The sequence below is a fragment of the Bidens hawaiensis genome, unplaced genomic scaffold (assembly GCF_021521415.1).
Source record: "Bidens hawaiensis isolate Kalapana, Puna unplaced genomic scaffold, B.hawaiensis_p1.1 tig00016267_1, whole genome shotgun sequence".
NCBI lineage: Eukaryota > Viridiplantae > Streptophyta > Magnoliopsida > Asterales > Asteraceae > Bidens > Bidens hawaiensis.
The window spans coordinates 115,236-139,455 of record NW_027492485.1 but is presented as its reverse complement, the minus strand read 5'-3'; positions in this window follow the sequence as shown (position 1 = coordinate 139,455).

Below are 24,220 nucleotides of genomic sequence, written 5' to 3'. Positions count from 1 at the left end.
GAGGAGCATTTTTCAATGTATTTGAATTTTTCAATTTTTGAATGTTTTTGGAGTTTTTAATTTTTTTGTACAAATAAAAATCACAATATTTTTAGATTTTTAAAAAAATTTTATATTCCCCCCCCCCCCCCCTAAAAACTACAAACAGAACAAAAACCAAGAAAAATGAAATAAATTGATTTAACCAAGCTTTTGAATGTCCGATAACTTTTTTAAACCATTTATACCAAGAAAATATTGAAAACATGTTTTATCGAAAGCTTTGGTATAAAGGTCAGCCTTTTGAAAATCCGTGTGAATTTTTTCAATATCAATTAGTTTCTTTTCAAAACAATCGCGTATGAAGTGATAACGGATTTCAATATGTTTTGTTTTGGAATGTTGAACCGGATTTTTGGTTGTTAAAATAGCGGCTGAATTGTCAATATAAATGGGATTAGTAAAAAACTTCAAACCGTAATACCGCAGATGCTACTGGATCTAGAGAACCTATGAACAACAACTCGAGGCCACCACGTACTCCACTTCAGCTGTAGAAGTTGAGAGCGTTGTCTGCTTCTTAAACTACCAGGAAACAAGCCGGTTTCCTAAGAATTGACAACCCGTTGTTGTAGCCTTGAAGTTGATCTTGCATCCTCCGTAGTCCGAATCAGTATAAGCCTTGATATCAAACTTATCGTCCTTGGGGTACCACAACCCGATGTCGGGATTTCACCTCAGATAATGTAAGATTCGCTTAACTGCTTCCAGATGAGTCACTCGGGGACTCGATTGGTACCTGGCACATAAACAAACAGCAAACATAATATCAGGACGTGATGCAGCCAAATTCATAAGAGAATCAATCATGGCTCGATATAGGGTTGGATTAACGGTATCCTCTAATTCATCCGGTGACAAATTGTGACCCACAGGAAGAGGTGTCGAAGGGATTTTCCGGTGGATATCTTGAATCGGCTCAAGACATCGTTCACTTATTTGTTTGTTGGATAAAGATCCCGAAATCAGACTGGTGAACTTGCAATCCCAAGAAGAAGTTCATCTCCTCCATCGAACTCATCTCGAACTTTGTCTGCATCGTCATCTTGAACTCTTTGCACAAGCTGTCGTTCGTCGAACCAAAAATAATATCGTCCACATAGATCTGGACAAGGAGCAGATCAACACCAACATTCTTGTAAAATAAGGTACAATCCACTGTTCCCCTCTTGAAGCCATTATCAATCAAATGGTCAGCCAATGTGTTGTACCAAGCTCTCGGGGCCTGGTGTAAACCATATAGAGCCTTGTTTAACCGATAAACATGCTCGGGATAGTCCAGATCTTCAAATCCTGGAGGCTACTTCACATACACTTCTTCATGAATTTCTCCATTCAAGAATGCTGATTTAACATCCAACTGACAAACTTTGAAGTTCTTGTAGGCTGCGTAGGCTAGAAATTTGAGTATTGCTTCCAGTCGTGTTACTGGATCATGCACTTCCGTGTAATCAATGCCTTCTTATTGATTATAACCCAATACGACCAATTGTGCTTTGTTTCTCACGATAACCCTACGGTCTTCTTTATTGCACTTATATACCCACTTAGTCGGTATAGCCTTTTTTACTCGGTCAGGTTTGTCAATCAGATCCCATACACCCAGTCTTACGAACTGATGCAGCTCCTCCTGCAAAGGTTCAACCCAAGACGGTTCCTTGAGTGCCATAGTGACACTTGTCGGTTCTATCTGAGATAAAAAGCAAGTGTATAGTGCAATGTTTAGAATCCTCGTTGAGTGCAAATCCGCATAAGCACACAAAATCAGATCATCTATAGGAGATACATTACAATCAACCACATCGTCACATACATTAGCCAGCTGGTGTCTCGTTCGAACACCTCATTAACATCCCCAATTATCTGTTCCTGCGGATGATTAGTGTGAATCCTTAAAGAAGGATTCGCAGGTACAGATACTTTATCACCAAGATTGGTGATATTTTCCTCTGCTGTGTCTAAAGAGACAGTTGATGATACATCTTCAACTAGAATTGGCTCATTTGTTCCTTGAGCTTCATCCAACAGAATTGAAGACGAGTCAACGAAGTCAGCGTCATTGGAAGATTCAAAACCATCATTGGATGACTCTGATACGTTAGGAGTGAGGTTCACATCAATAGAAGAAGAACTTGGAATAGAAAGACATCGTTCTTCCAAATACGATCGGACCAAGTCTTCAGGTATCTCATCAACTGCTGTTGTAAACGAGTTAAATATACCATCATAGTCGAACATCCACTCGGGACCTGTACCGGCTGGAGGTGTAGTGTAGCTTTGACAATTTACGTGATACCATTCTTCTACACATCCCGAAGAAAGATTGAAGATTTTCTTCTTAGGAGAATTATAACCCAAAAAGTAACCCTCAAATGCCTTTTCATCAAATTTCCCTGCATCTCTCTCCAACACCGTACATGGACACCCAAATGGTTCCAAATACTTTATATTAGGCTTACGGTTATTCAGAAGTTCATTAACTCATTTTCTTGAACCTCTTTACCGTTAGGACGCAATTCAACATATAACAAGCAGTATTCACAGCTTCGTTCCAGAATTGAACGCATTGTCCTAGCAGCTTCTATCAACGTCCAATTCTTTTGTTCAGACACGCCATTTTGTTGAGGAACATACGGAGCACTAAATTCCCTATGTATTCCTTTTCTAATACAGAAGAAATCCAATACGTTGTTTTTTAACTCAGTTCCATTATCACTCCGAATTCGTCTCACTTTCAGTTTATAAAGTAATTTAATCTCTGTGATAAGGTTCTGAATTAAAACAAGTGTCTGATCTTTAGAACCCATTAATAAAACCCATGAGTACCTCGAGAAGTCATCAGTTACTACCAAACAATACAAATCACCCGCAATACTGGCACAATTCACTAGACCGAATAAATCAATGTGAAGTCGTTCCAATGGCGTGAGAATCGAGTTAATCGATTTTGCACGGGTGTGACTTCTTCTTCTGTTTCCCCTTCTTGCACGAAATGCAGTGATCACTCAATTTGAAGTTCTTGAAGGTCACACCATCCACCAAATCATTAGTAATAACATGATTCATCTTGCGAACGTGGATGTGCCCCATGCGTTGATGCCACCGAATTGAGTCTTTCTTCGTTGCCTTGGAGACAAAACACATTTCAAAGGGTGAAACGTTTACATTAATACTCATGTCGAGGACATAAATATCATTTGATAGAGGAGATCACATGACAACCATCTCTTCAGGAATCGTGTATCCCGGTTAAAGGATAACGCATTCTTTGTCTTTGAAAATAGTAGTATATTTCTTGTCACATATCTGTGATACACTCAACAGATTGTGATCTACTTTTTAACATTAATTAACTCTCTCAAATGTAAACATCCCATTTGAGACCTCTCCCTCTTTTGTAATCATTCCACAATTATTACCAGCGAATGCAACATATCCTCCCTAAATATCTTTGACATAATTAAGAAGATCAAGGTTACCGGTAATGTGTCAAGAGCATCCACTATCTAATATCCATTTGTGTCCTGATACAGATCTGGATGAACTCTGCACAAACAGTAAAATGATTAGTTCAAAAAGGCAGCCCAAGCCTTAGTCTTGGGCTCTCCTTTTGAGATTTTCGAAGATAAATTTACTTTAACACTTTTGTTTGGTACTTGGGAGTATGTGACAGGTTTCTTTGTTTTCTTCTTGAGATAACCGTCACGAATTATTCCCGAATCTGTGTTTTTACAAATAGGTTGAGCATGGTCAAAAAATTTGTTTATTACATTAGAAACCTTAACCATAACCACTTTCCTCGGGTTGACATATGAATACATTATGAATGAATCATCAACTTGAGATTCTTTCGATTTATGATTCATTTCAACCATTGGAATAGGTTGTTTAGATAATGACTTAATATTGTCAACCTTGGCTTTGCATTTCTTATCCACATGACCGGTTTCACCACAATTAAAACATAAACGAGTGTCTAAAATTTTCTGTGGTGGAACACTTGTCTTGTTTTCATGTAAAGGTTGAGGAATATCAAGATTTGGTTGCTCAATAGTTACAGAATTTGAAACTTCATGAGTTAGACCCTTTTTATGTTTATAAAATTCAAGATTGATAATATTCAAGGAATTTTCCAATCCTGATGATTTCACAAACTTTATAGGTTGAAAAACATTTGTAAAGGTTTCACTTGAACATTTGTTGATTTCAATTTAGGAAATTTTTGTTCAAGTTCGGAAACTTGTGAAGTATCATCTTGAAAAACACTTTCAATCATTTCGGGTTTTAGAAGATTCAATGGAACTTCTTTATCAGAAAATATTTTTGATAAGCCTTTTAACTTAAAAACCTTTCCTTTGGTTCAATCATGTTGTGGATTGATAAATTTTACCAAATCCTCATCAGACATAGTAGGCTTGTTTGATTTCTTTACTTTAAGTGACACTTTTGTCTTTTTCAAGGAATCTCCTGAGGATTTCGAACCATACACGGCTTGTTCGAATTCCTCAGGTTCGCACAGAATATGATTGTCAGAAGGTATGTTATCGTTTTTGACAATCACTTCCAGCTCATGTAATTCCTCAATAGAACCATCTAGTTCATTTTCAGTAAAGACTGAACTACTTTTAATATTAACCGATTCTTGAACTTTTGGTTTTGTTGTTTTAACATTTTCAGGTTTGAATGGATCAACAACGGATATTTCTGAGTTTGTAGATTGTTCTACAACAAGAATACTTGTGTAGTCTCCTTTGAATGGAGGAGGAATCTCAACATACCCCAAACCCGCTTTACCATTTTTCTTATGCATATATTAACTTCAATAATTTCGTTCAAGAGAAATGAAGAGTCTCCAAATTTTCCAAGTTTGTGTTTCAACTCCATAATTTCATTCTCTTGTTTGGTAATGTTAGATCGAAGTTTGAGAATCTCCTGAAAATGTTGATCATCTATCACAAGTTTACAGTTAACTTCCACCTTTAGATCATGATTACTTATAGACAAATTCTTGATTTTAAGTGTAGATTGTTTCAACAATTTGGATTTTTGTCTGAAACATTCATTAATCATTGAAAGTTCGTTCGCGAGTGTAGTATTATGTTGTAATGAAGACTCAAGTTCAACTTTGAGTTCTTCACAACTAGTACACTCAATAACAACCTGGTTAGCTACTGTCTCTTGTGATTCATGCAAGAATACATTAAGTGAAGAGTTAGTACATACCTCTTCAATATTTGCCATGTAGGTGAAAGATTTTGTTTGCTCAGGTGACGAGTGATCAAAATCAGTCTTTGAATCGGAAGTGTCACTCCTATCTGATAAGTTATCATCGCTCACATCTTCAAACTGCTCTACTGGTTCTACCATAGCAAGGTTTGCATGGTTCACCAGTAATCCTTTGAGACCAGTCCAATCCTTCATTAGCAACGAGAACTTGTGAGTTAGCCGTCTTATTCTTATCCCCTTCTCTTAGTTCCAGACGAACTCTTTCCAAAAGATCTTTCAGCATTACGAGGACCCGTGTATTCCTTCTTCAGCTTATCACACTCTTTGGCAAAGTGTTCAAAGTCTCCATAGTTGTAGCATTTGACTTTCAATTTATCAAATCCAACCCTCTTGTTTAGAGCCGGTAGGTCTTTTCCGATTCGTTGCATAAACCGTTTTATGTTACGGACTATCATAGCCATGTTCCATTTCAGATCCATTAGCTCTAAATCACGGGGTCGATCTGGTCATAATACTCATCAGTGAGTTCACTAGTCGCGATCTTACTCCCAACAAGTTGTTCGTAAGATGACATAAACGCACTTAAAAATTGCGAACTGTTGCTCCGCTTCTCTTAGATTTACATTAGGCGGAGAGCTTGAGGAACTAGCACCAGAACCAAAGTTGGCACCAAACGCTATAAAACATACATTAGGAGGGATAGTACCATTAGGAAACTCTTCTTGTAAAGTCTGTGTGAAGAAAGCAGTGATCGGGACTGAACTTGAAGCATTATTTGCAGGCAATGACTCACCATAGAGAGTAGGATTTTGATTATCCTTCACCGAGTTTTGACATTTCAAGTCATACTCTCTTTCTTCTAACTTGTTGATAAACTGTTCAGAAGTAAGTTGATCATTACGAAAATAACCATTCTCTTTCAGCACAAGTAAGAATATTGAGTAAGAGGGTGGTAATGCATTCTTCAAAGTATCAATCTTGTCCACCTTAGTTGTTTCCAGATTAACAGTGGACATTTCTGCCACTAGATGACAGAATCTATTGATCATTTCTTCCATAGTTTCATTATTCAACAGAGTAAAATTTCTAAATTGAAATTTCACAAGAGTCTTCTTGCTCTCGAGTGTGTTCCCTAGACTTCGAGTTTTCAAAGAAGCAAATAATGAAGCACAAGTTTTGATATTTCTGTATTGATGAAAAATGTGCTCTGGCAACGCCATAGTGAGAGTCGAGTAGGCTTTGGTCTCACTCTCGGCTTACTTGATCTCATGAGCTTCATAACAATGATGAGCCTTTTCAATCCAACCTAAAGAATCACTCCCCACAAGTGGTGCCTTATACACAACATCTAAATATCTCACACTACTCGGATACACAGATCCAAGATGAGCACGAAACCTTGGCTCCAAATGTGAGAATTCTGACAATTTTAGGAGTTTAGGACATTTATTGTGCGTCCCAATCTCATTGTCCATGCATAAAATTTTCTGCATCAAGGCTAAATCCTAATACGAGGCTTGATTTTGAGAAACCATGATTTGACAAGGTTTAACCGTCAAGGGACTAAACTTGTCAAATGATAAGTTTTACAATTACAGTTACAAATGGGTACTGTTTCAGCGAATGAGAATAAGCTAATGTGTAGCGAATGTGTAATGAATGTGAATGATGAAAGTTAGTGATGAGAGAGTGTAAGGTTTAACGAATGAGGGTAGCGAATGTGATTGGGTAACGGATGAGGAATAAGCGAATGGTGAATCACTGTTTTAACGAATAACGATTAACGAATGATCCATTTTAACGAATATCAGGTATTATAACGAATCAAAGTCTAACGAATCAGTCTTAAACTGATAACGAATCAGCCTTCAAAATCTAACGAATCACTCTTCAAATATTCAAACCATTCTGAGATCCAAACTTAATTCCAACTTAGTCCGAGTTATCCAAAAACTATATCAAAACCATCGGAATTCAATTCCGAACTTCACTAAACCAGTCCATACTTACAAACAAACCAAATCCAAACTCAATCAAACTTTTCCAAAACTCATGATAACCGCCATTAACGCAAACACAAATTACCACTCAAACCAGTCCAATTCAGTACCAAACCTAACTCAAACCTCCATGAACCTTTCAATTTCCTTAACAATCAGTCCTTACACTTACACAAGCTCAATTACTCTTAACAATAATCACCTACTTCACTGGAAATCAATTAATCGATGAACTATATCAATTCATGATTGAAATTGATTAAAATAGAGATAAACCGATACAATATCGATAAACAATCACGAAAGATCCGATCTCGACGCTCTGATACCACTTAAGAGAGCACTTTAGGATCTCGATCAATGATGACATCATGATGCTCATAGTATAATTGATATGATTAAGACGAGGAATATTGGTAGTGTGTGTTCAGAGAGAATTTTGGCAGAGTAACGACGCAAGAATGAATAATAAAAGCTCTGATTACATTACTGATAATTTGACAAGTATATATAGAAGATGACACATTCATTAATTTAAACCTTAATGAATGTGTCATTCGTTACATTAATGAACAACCTCATTCGTGTTGCATTATCCTTTAACTAATTGCCCTTCATTCGTGGTCACATTCATTAATCAAGGTTAACGAATGTGGCTTACATTTATACGAATGTGGGTTATCGTTACGGGGTAACGAATAGCCTTACATTAGAGCAAATGGGGTTATTTACTAAAATACCCCTTACATTATCAAGTAATATAATAATAATATAATAAAGACCGAGACGCCCACGTAGTGTATCAACAAAGACTTTTGTTGCCTTTGTTATTTCTGTATTAAGTTATCTTATCTTTTTCGTTTATGCATTGTATCGACTCTTTAGTTATTTGTGATATTGGATGATTTCCATTTGGACTATTTTGAGAGTTTCCTCTCATGAATAAAGTTTCTTTCATCAAGGTTAATTTATTAGAATCTTGTACCTTTATCTTATCTCCTTATCCTTAATTATCATGATTCCTGACAACGTCTTCTTCAAGAAAATTGTTTCCTTTCAATTTTCAAAATTCTACTTTTATAAGCAAAAGAGGTTTTAGAAATTACATAGTTTATTAATTAAAATCAAACATTTATTTTTAGAAGTGGTTTCATACCATGATTATCTTTTGGATTTATATTTAAATTTATCAAAAACTTTTGCTTTCTCTCAAAACTTTGTTTTCAATGTTTTGTAAACCCACATGATGGGGCGGATAATGCGGACCATCCAACAATCTAAGTAATTATGGGTCGACATGTAATTATCCAAATCCTCGCATGGAAATCAAAATACCTACAATTGTGTGAATGATAAGGACATGGTGGATACGCCGCTGGTACATCCTATATACAAGTGCCCTTATCGGATTGTCATTTGGAGCATTGCTTCGATTATTAAAAGTTCTATATTATGATATTTTCCTTAAAATTTTAATTATTTTCAAAACGATTATGTTTTAGTTTTCCTTAATTTCAGGACGAAATTCCCTCAAGTAGGGGAGACTGTAAAATCTCGGGTTTTTCGTAATTGTATTCATTTAAGTTTAAACCGATTCGAGAACGTAATTCTGTTCTTTTGAACTATTTAAAACTTGTATTTATTGGTATTTAAGTTGGTTTAACTTATTTTATAATTTCATAACTTTCAACTATGCAAAATAGCCCATAGAAACCTTTAAAATCGCTTAAAACGGCAAAAAAATCGCATTTTCGGGAACTACAGGGACTAATTTTGCCAATTATTTCCTATTTTTGATTAAATTAACGAAAATTAAACTCCAAGAAATGCTATTACAGATCACAAGACGTTTTCTTGTTGTCCAAGTCAAAATCTCTATGTTATTATACCCGAGTCTGTCAATTATTAATTATTCGTTTTCCTAAAATAGTTATTTCCTAATAAACATGTCTTAACACTTAATATTAAAAAAGACATATCATAAACCCTAAATTAGTACTTTAATACCAGCCCCCATACTTGCAATCCATAAAATTCTTCTTCCCCCATTGTCGGTTTCTTCAATTTCTTCAAGTTTTTCAAGCTTTCGTAGACTTTCAAGCTTCAAGACCCTTTGACGTCTATTATTTCTTGTTCCATTCATTTTTTGGGTAAGTTGTCTTCTTCAATATTATATACTTTGATCTGTGGAACAAAATCCCTCAATCAATTTTGCCGATTGAATGAGTTTCGGTGGTCAATTGGACTCAAACCCGTTAAAGGGCAAAATAGTCAACAAGTTTGACTATGCGTTTTCTCATACTTCTGATCGAAACAAACGTTCGATCCAGAAGACTTTTATTTTGGTAACACGATTTTAAGTCTACTGGCTAAAACCCGACTTCCAACTCGCTGTTCGGATTCTGGTCAGCACCAGCTCGCTTAAATCTTTAAATTAACATGACCGGAGTTCTAAACGTCTGTTTTGAATGATTCTAGTTACAACGAGTTCGTTTTTACTCATATTTTCATATCTGAAAGTTTCAGGATCAGTTGGTTTGTTTCGTTCGACGCGTTAGTAGACGACTCAGTTAATTATTAACTCGTTTAACATTATATTTGTTCATTTGCCTTCAAATCAAGGTGATTTTGAGCATTCCCCTATTTTACTAAGTTTTCACAAGTTTTTGGGACATATTCATACATATTCATATTTCCTGCTATCTATATATCTCAAAACTCACAAACGTGTAATTGTGTGTGATTAATCAAATATACCTATTACGTGCTTACTTGTTTATGTGCGCATTCATATTCAAAGAGTTCCAACATATTCTCATTTTTAGTACGACCATTACTATACCCGCACCCGATTCACTTGGCAACGGTCTTTTACTTGCTCATGGTTGATTTACCAACGCCCGATTTGCTTGGCAATGGTTAATTGACACCTTACTTGCTCATGGTTTGATTTATTTACCGCAATTTATTACGTTTTGCTTATTTCTTTAATTATTATAAAAATATTATATCATTGCAAAAAATGGTAATTATCTCACTCAACATGTGTTGTTGACAAACTCTATTTTCTACGCCTATGCTGGTTGCCTTTGAATTGAAGTTTGACGTGAAAAGGACATCTAAAAAAGACCATAGGAAATTTAATGAAGATTATATTTATCTTGATTGGATTATTTGTTTTAAATTATTTATTTTTGTTGTGAATATTTGTGCACTGTAATTTGAATGAAATAATTAACTTAATAGATATTGTCATTTATATTTATGATAGTACATTTGAGCTGTGAAAAATCGGCTCATGCCCCGGCATTTCCGCCTTAGGTTGGGGTTTGACAATTTTGATCATTTAAGCTTTGTTTAAACATGGTTTGTTCATAAAAATGAAACTTTGATTATTAAAAATTACTTCTAACCATGCAAAAACCCTAAAAATGATCCAAAAATATATTTTGATCATACGTATGGTTAGGAATCTAAATTGATAAGTGTTTTTTTTTTGCCATAAACACGGATTAGAGGGTTTATATCGTGTTTTTACGGTTCAAAAATCGGTTTAAACCCCTAACCGAAACCCTAAGTTTTAAGGCTGATCTTTTGATGATACATGCTTCGTTTTATGATGTAGGGCCTATAGTTACATTACTTGGAAGGATAAGAATGTGGAAAATTGAGGAAAAGTTGAAACAAACGAAAACGGCAAAGGTATCACTGAAATATTCGTTTAGGGGCTGATTAGGATTAGACTGTGACGTGCTTATTGTTAGCTTGTGAACTTTTTCAGGGACATCAGCGACCATATGAATGAGTCCCTGTCAAAATTTAGTAATTTTTTGTCCATCCGAGAATATTTGGGGAATTTATTATCGTTTAATGACGTTTATTTGGGAAAAATACATAAACTTCTTGAAAAATTATGAAATTTTGTGGAGAACTCAGGTATGGAAAATATGATCACCTGTAAAATTTATGGTTATTTGGAGAAACCTAGCTATGTTTTTTCAGGATTCACGTTTATTCGAATTTTTATAGTCGTTTTTCACTCGAAAAGGTTATTTTGCAAGCTTGTTAAGTTCTGGGAATTTTACAGGGTGTTTTAGGAGTTATTTGGATCACTTAGGAATTTTATCAGATTTTTCAGAAATCGTTTGGTATAAACGGACGATTTATGGGTTAAATATAGCTTATAAAATGATTTTTTTATAAATTAATAAATCAACAAATAATTCCAGAAATATTTTTATAAAAATCTGCATATTTTACATGAAAAGTGTATAATTTTTAATAGTTTACTGATAAACGGAGAATTAATCATGCTAAATTGAACATTAAACAAATTCAATTCTGATAAGAACCGGCGGGTTTGTGATTAACGAACCTTTTGGAATATTAGAGCATCAAGAGTGATCAAAAATCATATCTTCAAGTTAATTGAATAAAACCAAACTTTTTATGAGAAATCCGGACAATTCGGATGGATTGTGCGCGTTTTTCTCCGAACCAGACTGAATAAACGGAAACGAGCTCCGTAGCGAATCTAGACATCTTATATGTATTTTTTCTTTATAAATTTAATCATCTTATCAGCCAACACGTTTACCCGAGTTCATATGGTCATACCTATTTTCTAAACGCGTAAACGATTAACTTGGCCTATCTAGTGAAATGGGGAAACTGAGCCAAGTTCGTTTTGAAACATGACACATTGAACAAAGTCACAATCTAAGCCTATTGGAATGTTCTGGGCGTGATAGCTACACCCAGACTAGATATACAGCCCAGTTTAGCATGTAGATTATAATAATATTAAAATATTAATATTATTTATAATATCGACTACAGGGAATAAGTGATAACAAGGGAAAAGAACCCCGAGCTGACATCGCACTGAGTACCTACTAAACCGTGAGTTTCATGACCCCTCTTTTCAAACTATTTACAAACTTTTGGGGTGAAAAGCATGTTTGTATACATTTATCTATCTGAAAACGGTTTAGGATATGAATTATCTAAATGTTCTTATACGAAAAGTCCCCACATACATAATGATTGACTACGTACTGATGAAAGGTGAATAGTATTGTGGATTGATAAATTAGATGGAGGTAGTAGTAATGCCAAAACATTATGAAATCACACGTGACTATATGTTTATACAAACATGCTATGAAATATTAAACCTAACAAATTGGGGAATAACATGGTTTGTGAAGGCCATGGGTATAACGTGGTCTGTGAAAGTCATGCGGCTATTGTGGGCGGAAGGTTGGCCACAATAGTAACAAACTAAAGTTGTGTATGGCCTATGAGCCAAGTTTTACTGCAACATAATAAACAAAGTTGAGTATGGCCTATGAGCCAAGTTCTGTTGCAACTTAATAACTAAAGTTAAGTATGGCCTATGTGCCAAGTTATGCTGCAACTTAATAACTAAAGTTGAGTATGGCCTATGTGCCAAGTTCTGCTGTAATTATACAAACTAACTTGATTATGGCATGAATGCTAAGAATATACTATGATTATACATATTTTGGGTGGAAGGGGGCCATAACGATTGATTGTGTGAGGAATACATATATGTGTATATATATCTATATACATACTATGTAGGTGAGCATAAGAAATACTATATATATATACATAATATGTAGTGCTTTGTTTGATTAATTGGAGCCGTTGTGGGCGGAAGGGAGGCCACAGTGGTTGATTTTAGGAGGAAAATGGTGGCATGTAGCATGAATGAACACGCACAATCTCATTATAATTTTTCATACTTATATCATAAATATAGAAACATACATATGTACATACAAACATAGAGATGTATATACATATAAACGTAAATACATATTTACATTTACATGTACATACGAATTATGATTGTGTTGTACGCTGAAATGATTTCGTTAAAAATTATGAAAACTCACCAACTATTCATAGTTGACCTGTTTTCAACATGCTTTTCAGGTGTACAGTAACTCGAAGTAGATTGCTTATGTGCTATGTGTTTGGATTGTGACCGAGGCCGTATAAATTGATCGAAAATATGCGAGTATGAAGTAAAGTAGTTAACGAACTAGTTTTGATTGATTAACCTGGTTTGTAAAAGATGGTAGAACAATGTAATATATTGTGAATTATTTAATAATGTTTCTTTCTAAACAATGTGTTTGATACCAGTGGTGTCTGTTACATTACCATTTTACACTTCCGCAAATTGCTTAACGGGGTGTGACAGAAGTTGGTATTAGAGCCATTGTTTATAAAGGATTAGGTTATTCCTTAGGATGCCTAAAATATTACTGTAGGCTCGATTATCTCTAGGAAAATAAATACTAAGTAATGATATATACTAATGGATACCGGGATAAACTCGAAGGGCAAGTGAGTTATAATGGTCCAGAACGTAATAACAGACTTGCCTGTACGAGGGAATTCGTTATGTGTTACGTGTTTGTATTGTGATCGATGCTGTAAGCATTTGAGTTAGAAGTAAAGTAGTTGAAGAGCTAGTTTTGATTGTATCACCTAGTTTGTAAAAGATGTTAGAATGATGTAATAGATTGTAAATTAACTAATAATGTTTCTTTATGAACAATGTATTTGATACCAGTTGTGTCTGTTACATTTCCGTTTTACGCTTCCGCAAATCGCTCAACGGGGTGTGACAAAAGTTGGTATCAGAGGAACAAGTCATGGAACATACCGATAGGTAAAAATGGCAACATACATGCATAAAGGTGATGTGGAGTATATATATAACATGCATGCGCGATTATTTGGTATAATGTGGACAAATACGTGTACATACTGTACCATTAGTAATAATAAATCTTATTGTACTAAATCTCACGTCCAGTTATGATAAATATTAAACTTTATTGTAATTATTATTATATTCTATTTTAAATACTATTATATTTGATCATAATAAACATAATAATTTATTTTTTTCCTAATTAATAATATCCTTTACTATGATTAAAGCCATCAAAAAATGTTATTTTATGACTAACCGTTGCACTGAAAGATATCGAGATCGGTTAGCCTTATGTCGAATGAAGAACCGGTGTTGCCTATAAACGAAAATACGAGAATGCTCTAACTAGTTCAAACTGAATCTTGTGATATGGCAGAACCGCCAATGAGCTTAATATTCAAGGCATGGAAAAGAACCGTAGGAGGTGTAATCCACATACAATCAATTCAAGAGGGTATATATACCACTTCTCGGTTTGGGCATAATCCTTATCCTATATACTCGTTTCCTAACAGTAAACTGAACTTCTTTCCGGTCGCTTCTCTACTTCCGTCGTTCAGAACAGACACTATTCCTAGGGAAATACCTAGTGAGGAGCCCGATTTATGAACTTATAAATATAATAAATGCCCTACTAAATCCTCGATTATATAACAAATAGCGATCACTTGTATATACCATTTACTAGTTATAGATTAAAATTCTTTCATATCATCAATACAACCAACCCTAACAAACCCACCTAATCAGCAAACTTGTCAAGCCATCTGTATACGAGTACCTCCAACCACTCCTACATTTTCTTTGCTAGAAAATAGCTGACTATAAAAGAGAAACCTCACGCTCGCGGACCAATGGTGTATCTTGGTTTGTATAGAACATATTTACTCCCAACTTATAAATTACCATTCTTAACAGACCCATCATGGTCAAGGGTACTGACTGAACTTGTAAAAGAACATCCTTTAGTTATATCTAGTAACATCCAGAGGTAAAGTGAGATGGATGGGTACATTCTGACCTTTTTATCAAGCTTTTTAAACTCGCAACGGTCAGATGCCTATTTACGGGAATGTCGGGACAAAACAATTGCCCAATGGTGGGATTGTATCGGATTAATTACGCGAGTTGTTAACTATTTATGATTATTATATTATGAGCACAAATAGACAAGAACATATGGTATTATGGTGTATAGAATCTTTTCGATACTCCATTCAAGAAACTAATAGTGTGCTATGCTGATATGGAGGACAATTTGGACCTTTCGTTACAATACTGACCCTTACCGGGTTAAAAATTACTTGTTACTTGGTGACAACTTTTGTTATATATATGCAAACAATAGCCTTTATTGGGCTAAATTTATATATTATCCTTTTTATATAGATGCAAGAACTGAACCGTGTGATACATATGTGCTATTAGAAATATCTGATTACCAATTTATGTGATTCCTTTTGTGATTAGTTATGTAGTGAACTATTATTAATTGTGGTATGATTAGTTAACGTTATAGAATGGCCCCGAAGAAAATAATCACATTATCTGAGGTAGTGGTGGCCGAGATGATTGCTCGGCAACTGCAGAAAGTAATCCCGACAATAGCAGCATGATTCGCTACTAGCGTTAACACAGCAATGAATACAAATCAAATGCCAAACATTAATACGGCCGCAAAAACTATTTCGCTGCCCAATACTAATACAGTTACAAATGTTATTATCCCAACAAATACTAACGTTTTCAAGGATAATACTCCCCCACTGAACACTAATGCTAATGCCAATAATTATAATTTCCCCCACTAAATGCCATTGATCCTTCACGAGGGGAATATTCGTTTAAACAAATTATGCCATGTAAGCTTATAAATTTTAGTGGTACTAAAGGAACATATGGGTTAGTAAAATGGAACGAAACGACAGAGTTTGTTATCAATACCGATAATATCCCATCAGATTATATCTTTGGATATACTACTTGTACATTTCTTGACCACACCCTTATGTGGTAGAAAATGATTGTACGAATTCGGGAACAAGAGGCAATTATCTGCATGACTTGGGCGAAACTTAAAACCTTTATATTGAAACTTTTTCGTCCGAGGAATGAAATCTTGAAATTAGAACCCGAACCTAAGAAATTGGAAATGAAAAGTGAAGACCAATTGGAATACACAAACCGTTTTAACGATCTGGCTCGACTGGTGCCATGGTTAGTAGGCCAGAAGTAGGACTTTAATTAATTCAGTTAACCACTAAACCTTTGAGAATCTCGTTACACAAGCCGGTGTGGTAGCTTTTGATTTGGGCATAAATAGTGTGTTGAGTATGCCCAGGGAATCATCTAATACAAAACGAACCGATCAAGAAACAGGGGTACAAGAGGTACAACCAATTAAACGTACACGCCCTACAAATCAAACCGATACTACGATAAGCTCTAGTTCCAAATGAACAATATACAATAAACCTTCGCCAAGGTGTGGGAAATATAATTATTATCGTATAACGGAATGGTGAACAAAGGTATGCAATTAAAGCGGGAAGATTGTACACTATGCCCGTTGCTGTGAGACCGTTATGAGCACTATAAACCGGCCGTTCTAACCTCACCATTCACTGTTACCCCAATCACAACAAATTCCCTCACAACCTATGATGAACCATCATGCTTGCTATGAGTATGCCAGTATAAGTCGCTCCAAAAAGAACTGTCCCAGGTTAAATCAAGAACAAACATCGACGTCTAATTAGGCTAGAGCCCACGTTCAATGATTTGATCAGATAGGATACGACAATACCTAAAAATGGTAAAGGATACATTTGTAAATGCTTCTGTTTCGTTGTTATAAGTATCGATAGAAGTCTTATGCCATCTAACTTCTTGCCCTTGGGAAATATATAAAACTTATTAAATTAATAAATCCTTAAACTATAGAACCCGCTAAAAATAAGACTATAATTTTTAACTATACTGTTCAAAACTACCCTCTCAACCTATGCAACTACATGTTTCCTATCGATTTACTTCTGGTGAAATTGGGAAGCTATTACATAATAGTCAATGTGGACTAGTTATTTGAATTCAAAATGAAAGTCGGATGTAAGGACAGAAATGTCAGAATACCTCTTCCAGATAAAGAAGTAATTCAGTACATGGAGAAAAACCTAGTACCATAGTGCCTTTCGTATCCCATATTAAAGTATATATTAAAACAGTTACATCAAGAAATTCATGTAGACCCCGAGGGATAAACACTTCTTTAGTATTATTTAAAATATTAATCTCCTAACACAAAAAGTCCGAGGTTATGAATGGGAATGAAACAAAGTAATAGCATATATTCCCCAATAACTAAAAGCTGATGAGAAGAATTATACTATCCGTGACCAGAAATATGGAACAGTTGGTTTTGCACCTATGATCTGAAGGCACTACTCGTATACTACTAACTATACAAATTACACGAACCACAAAAACCTACGACCTATAAGTAATCAAAAGAAGTTGATTATGAGGTAATGGAGATGGGTGGAGTTGTTAAACAATTATAACTGTGAGAACCGAAAAAATACCTTACTTCAAGAACCGAAATGTGAACTTCAAACCTTCATAACCTTAGTGACCGGGTCATGGAAGAGGAAAAACAAGTTTGAATTATTTTGCTCGTCCAAGTACTAAGAAAAGGTGAAAAGATGTTAAGAAAAATTTATCGATGATCGGATATGAAAAAAGTTATAGTCGCATGTGTTGTAAATAGGTACCCTATACTAAGTTAAGGTTGAATACAAAAAACCTTCTGGAATGTTACAACAACTTGAAATACCCCAACGGAGGTGGGAACAAATTACAATGGACTCTTTAAGATACATTTCTAAAACATTTCAAGAACACGATGCTATCCGGATAATAATTCACCGGCTGACCCAATCCACACACACTTCCTTTCGATTTGTAACAACTACATGAATGAAAAACTCGCCTTATGTTAACAAAATCGTATCTTGACACAGTGAGCCTATTTCAAATCGAGATAATCATTCCATCCCTTATCTTTGGTGAGTTGTGCTTGAAGCTTTAGAACCCTAATAGACTTGGGCATGGCCTGCAATCCTCTAACAAACAATCAAATGAAATAAACTATTCAAACACTAGAGGATTAGCTTGCACTATGTATTAGACTTTAGAGGCAATTGGGACCGGTAACTTCTGCTAGTTTAATCCTCGTAAACTAACGGTTATCATAATAGTATATAAGCGGCTATATCTTGTATTATATGAGCAAGAATATAAATCATCACTTTATTAGAATAAAAGTTGGCGACACTCAAAATACAAAATCCGATCTGATTTCGGAACCACAGATAAAGCTCGTAAGATTAAAAACAAACTGAAAGCCCGTTTGAGATTGACAAAAGAACTATACAAATATACGTGGAGGTTGTTGATTTTGAAAGGGTTAGTTGGGTTGATGAAAATTGATGAGTTAACTTTAAAATACATGGAAGCATACAAAATTGTCTTGAAGGTTAATCCTGTAGCATATTAACCAAAACTAATTCACTCACGATATTTTCTATATATAGAGTCTAAACAAGTGCCTTATTGACGATGCGGAATTAATACCACTTGAAAACTTACATACAACTAAACTTTGTAAAGGAACCCATGGAAATATTGAACGGGAAAATCCAACAATTACGACACAATAAAATTTAGTTGACTAAAGTTCGGTGGAATCCACAACTGGGAACCAAATACATTCGTAAACGAAAGAATGAATTCCGAAACAAATACTCATACATTTTCCTTAAAAAAGGAGTCACCGGTTAATCGAATTTCGGGGACAAAATTTTTTAACTGGGGGAGAATGTGGCAATCGTGACAAAACCAAGTATGCCTTAGTATTTGTTTATCGAACGAACGATTAACTTGTTATTGCATAACAAACAAACGAATAACCAAACAGGTCTGGTTATGACCCGAATATCCCGAGGAGGCATCTATAAGTGATATACATATATTATAAGCCACCCTAATGATATTATAGCCTTCATACGATAGCAAACCAGTTAAACAAAAACATGCTCGATTAACTGCCCGGTATGACTTTAAACGCAAAAGCTAGATCCAAAACAAGTATTGTATCATCCATTAAGCCGAAAAAGACCTACAAACATTTTTTGGGGATATTTTAGAGAACCATGAAAATATTTTGGATTTTTACAAAAAATGGTATGTTTTCCTATATTTACAAGAAATTAGCCAAAAAAACATTCATTTTCGCGCTGTTTGTCGTATCCGATATATTTTTCTTGCCAAAAACTGAATCTGAAATAAACTTGGACACTGGATTTCACGTTCGGGCAAGCAAAACGAGACTAATGGGACAAAATTGGGCCCAAAGGGGGGCCCAAAAAGTCCAGCCCACAAAGTTGGACTTACCCAACTCTTAAGTTTTCTTTATATTTAAACTAATACAAGAGACATTTTAATACTTTCTTCAACACAAAATTTGGATAATTCTTTTGGACTTTTATCACAAACTCAAACCCTAAAGGTAAGTGATCAATTTTGATCATTTAAGCTTTGTTTAAACATGGTTTGTTCATAAAAATAAAACTTTGATTACCAAAAATTACTTCTAACCATGAAGAAACCATAAAAATGGTCCAAAAAATATTTTGATCATACGCATGGTTAGGAATCTGATTTATAAGTTTTTCTGTGACACAGCTGATTGTATTAGAAGGTTTAAATCGCGATTTTACGGTTCAAAAGTTCAGTTTAAAGCCCTAACCGAAACCCTTAGTTTCAAGTCTGATATTTTGATGATACATATTGTTTTTGTGATTTAGGACTTGTAGTTACATTACTTAGAAGGACAAGAACATGGAAAATTGAGGAAAAGAGTTGAAACGAACGAAAACCGCAAAGGTATTACCGAAATACTCGTTTAGGAGCTGTTTAGGATTAGATTGTGACGTGCTTGTTGTTAGCTTGTGAAATTTTGCAGTTGCGTCAGGGACCATTTGAATTAGTCGCTGTCCAAATTTAGTAATTTTTTGACCATCCGATAATATTTGATAAATTTATTATCGTTTAAAGACGTTTATTTGGGAAAATACTTAAAATTTTTGAAAAATTATGAAATTCTGTTGAGAACTCAGGTATCACAAAATATGGAGCAAATATAAAATTTGGGGTAATTTGGAGAAACCTAGCTATGTTTTCTGGATTCATGTTTATTCAAATTTACAGTCGTTTTTGGCTTGAAAAGGTTATTTGGCAACCTTGTTAAGTGCTGGGAATTTTACAGGGCGTTTTGGGAGTTATTTGGATCAGTTAGGAATTTTATCAGATTTTTAGGAAATCGTTTGGTATAAACAGACGATTTATGGGTTAAATATAGCTTATAAAATGAATTTTTATAAATTAATAAATCAACAAATAATTCCAGAAATATTTTTATAAAAATCTGCATATTTTACTTGAAACGCTTATAATTTTTAATAATTTAATGATAAACGGAGAATTAATCATGCTAAATTGAACATTAAACAAATTCAATTCTGATAAGTACCGCCGGGTTTGTAATTAACGAACCTGTTGGAATATCAGAACATCAAGAGTGATAAAAAATCATATCTTCGGGTTAATTGAATAAAAGCAAACTTTTAATGAGAAATCCGGACAATTCGGATGGATTGTGCGCGTTTTTCTCCAAGCCAAACTGAATAAACGGAAATGAGCCCCGTAGCGAATCCAGGCATCTAACATGTGATTTTTCTTTATAAATTTAATCATCTTATCAACCAACACGTTTACCCGAGTTCATACGACCATATTTCCTAAACGATTAACTTGGACTAGCTGGTGAAACAGGGAAACTGAGCCAAGTTCGGTTTTAAACATGACACATTGAACAACGTCACAATTTAAGCCTATTGGCATGTTCTAGGCATGACAGCTATACCCAGACTAGATATACAGCCCAGTTTAGCATAGAGATTGTAATAATATTATTTATAATATCGACTACAGGGACTAAGTGATAACAAGGGAAAAGAACCCCGAGCTGACACCGCACTGGGTACCTACTAAACCTTGAGTTTCATCCCCTCTTTTCAAACTATTTACGAACTTTTGGGGTGAAAAGCATGTTTGTATACTTTTATCTATCTGGAAACAGTTTCGGATATGAATTATCTAAATGTTCATATAGGAAAAGTCCCCACATACATAATGATTGACTACATGCTAATGAAAGCTAAATAGTATTGTGGACTGATAAATTAGATGGAGGTAGTAGGAATGCCAAAACATTATGAAATCACACGTGACTATATGTTTATACAAACACGCTATGAAATGTTAAACCTAACAAATTGGAGAATAACATGGTTTGTGAAGGCCATGGGTATAACGTATTCTGTGAAAGCCATGTGGCTATTGTGGGCGGAAAGGTGGCCACAATAGTAACAAACTAAAGTTGTGTATTGCCTATGAGCCAAGTTCTACTGCAACTTAATAAACAAAGTTGAGTATGGCCTATGAGCCAAGTTCTGCTGCAACTTAATAACTAAAGTTGAGTATGGCCTATATGCCAAGTTCTGCTGCAACTTAATAGACAAAGTCAACTATGAGCCAAGTTCTGCTGCAACTTATTAAACGAAGTTGAGTATGGCCTATGAGCCAAGTTCTGCTGCAACTAAACAAACTAACTTGATTATGGCCTGAATGCTAAGAATATACTATGAGTATACATGTTGTGGTCGGAAGGGGGCCACAGTAATTAATTGTATGTGGAATATATATATATATATATATATATATATATATATATATATATATATATATATATATATATATATATATATATATATATGTCCACATACTATGTAGGTGAGCATAAGAAATACTATATATGTGTATATATATCTATATACATACTATGTAGGTGAGCGTAAGAAATACTATATATGTATGTATGTATATATATATACACACATATTATGAAGTGCTTGATTTGATTACTTGGAGACATTGTGGGCGGAAGGGGGGCCACAGTGGTTGATTTTACAAGGAAAATGGAGGCACGTAGCACGAATGAACAGGCACAATCTCATTGTAATTTTTCATACTTATATCATAAACATACAAGCATACATATGTTCATACAAACATACAGATGTACATACATATAAACGTAAATACATATTTACATTCACATGTACATATAAATTATGATTATGTGGTACGCTTAAATGATTTCGTTAAAACTTATAAAACTCACCAATTATTTGTAGCTGACCTGTTTTCAGCATACTTTTCAAGTGTACAGTAACTCGAAGTAGATTGTTTATGTGCTATGTGATTCGATTGTGAACGAGGCCGTGCTGATGAATAGTTTATTGCATAGTGCAAACTAATCCTACGTGCTGATGAAAGGTGAATAGTATTGTGGATTGATAAATTAGATGGAGGTAGTATGAATGCCAAAACATTATTAAATTACACGTGACTATATATTTATACAAACACGTTATGAAATGTTAATCCTAACAAATTGGGGAATAACATGGTCTGTGAAGGCCATGGGTATAATGTGGTCTGTGAAAGCCATGCGGGTATTGTGGGCGAAAGGGTGGCGACATAAGAAACAAACTAAGGTTGTGTGTGGCCTATGAGCCAAGTTCTACTGCAACTTAATAAACAAAGTTTAGTATGGCCTATGAGCCAAGTTTTGCTGCAACTTAATAACTAAAGTTGAGTACGGCCTGTGTGCCAAGTTCTGCTTCAACTTAATAAACAAAGTTGAGTATGACCTATGAGCCAAGTTCTGCTGAAACAAAGTAGAGTATGGCCTATGAGCCAAATTCTGCTACAAATTAATAACAAAAGTTAAGTTTGGCCTATGAGCCAAGTTATTGCCACTTAATAAACAAAGTTGAGTATGGCCTATGAGCCAAGTTCTGCTGCAACTAAACAAACTAACTTAATTATAGCCTGAATTCCAAGAATATACTATGATATATTGTGGGCGGAAGGGGGGGCACAACAATTGATTGTATGTGGGAAATATATATATCTGTCCACATACTATGTAAGTGAGCGTAAGAAATACTATATATATATATATAGGGAGAGGATCATGAGAAAACTTAAAAACTCCTAAAAACTCTTAAAGAATTATTTTTAATTAGAAATAAAAAATATTTCAAAATTCTGTTTTAACCATTATTCTTATATTTTCTTTTATTTCACTCGAAAAAAAATACAAAAAAACCACTGTGATGCACATACGTATTATTGTGTGATACCGTTGTATTACACATGTGTTTTACTATGTATTTTTGAGTTTAATAGTGTTTTATAGTTTATATTCAATATTTGTGTATTGTATATGTGTAGTAGTGTTGTATTATATGGAAAAAAATAATAATAAAATAAAAGTCGATGTGGTGCACATGTGCGTTAATGTTGTATTACACATACGTACTAATGTGTATTCGATGTGTGTATTAGTCTTATATTGCATATATACAATAGTGTGCATCAAATATGTGCAATATTATTGCATTCTATGCAATACAAACACTTTTGCATATATGTAATGCACACTATTACACATGCGCACTATACCGACGAGGTTACCGGAAAGTTTTTTTTTTTTTTGAACCAATAACAACATATAAGAATAATGGAAAAAAAAGAAACTTCAAAAAAAAATTTAAAAGTTAAAAATAATTTTTTAAGAGTTTTTAAGTTTTCTCTTTAAAAGGAGTTTTCACTAGATCCCACCCCTATATATATATATACACACACATATTATGTAGTGCTTGATTTGAATACTTGGAGCCGTTGTGGGTGGAAGGGGGCCACAATGGTTGATTTTATGAGGAAAATGGAGGCACGTAGAACGAATGAACAGGCACGATCTCATTGTAAATTTTCCTACTTATATCCTAAACATACAAACATACATATGTACATACAAACATAAAGATGTATATACATATAAACGTAAATACATATTTATATACGCGCGTACATACAAATTATGATTTTTTGGTACGCTAAAATGATTTCGTTAAAACTTATGAAATTCACCAACTATTCGTAGTTGACCTGTTTTCAACATGCTTTTCAGGTGTACATTAACTCGAAGTAGATTGCGTATGTGCTACAT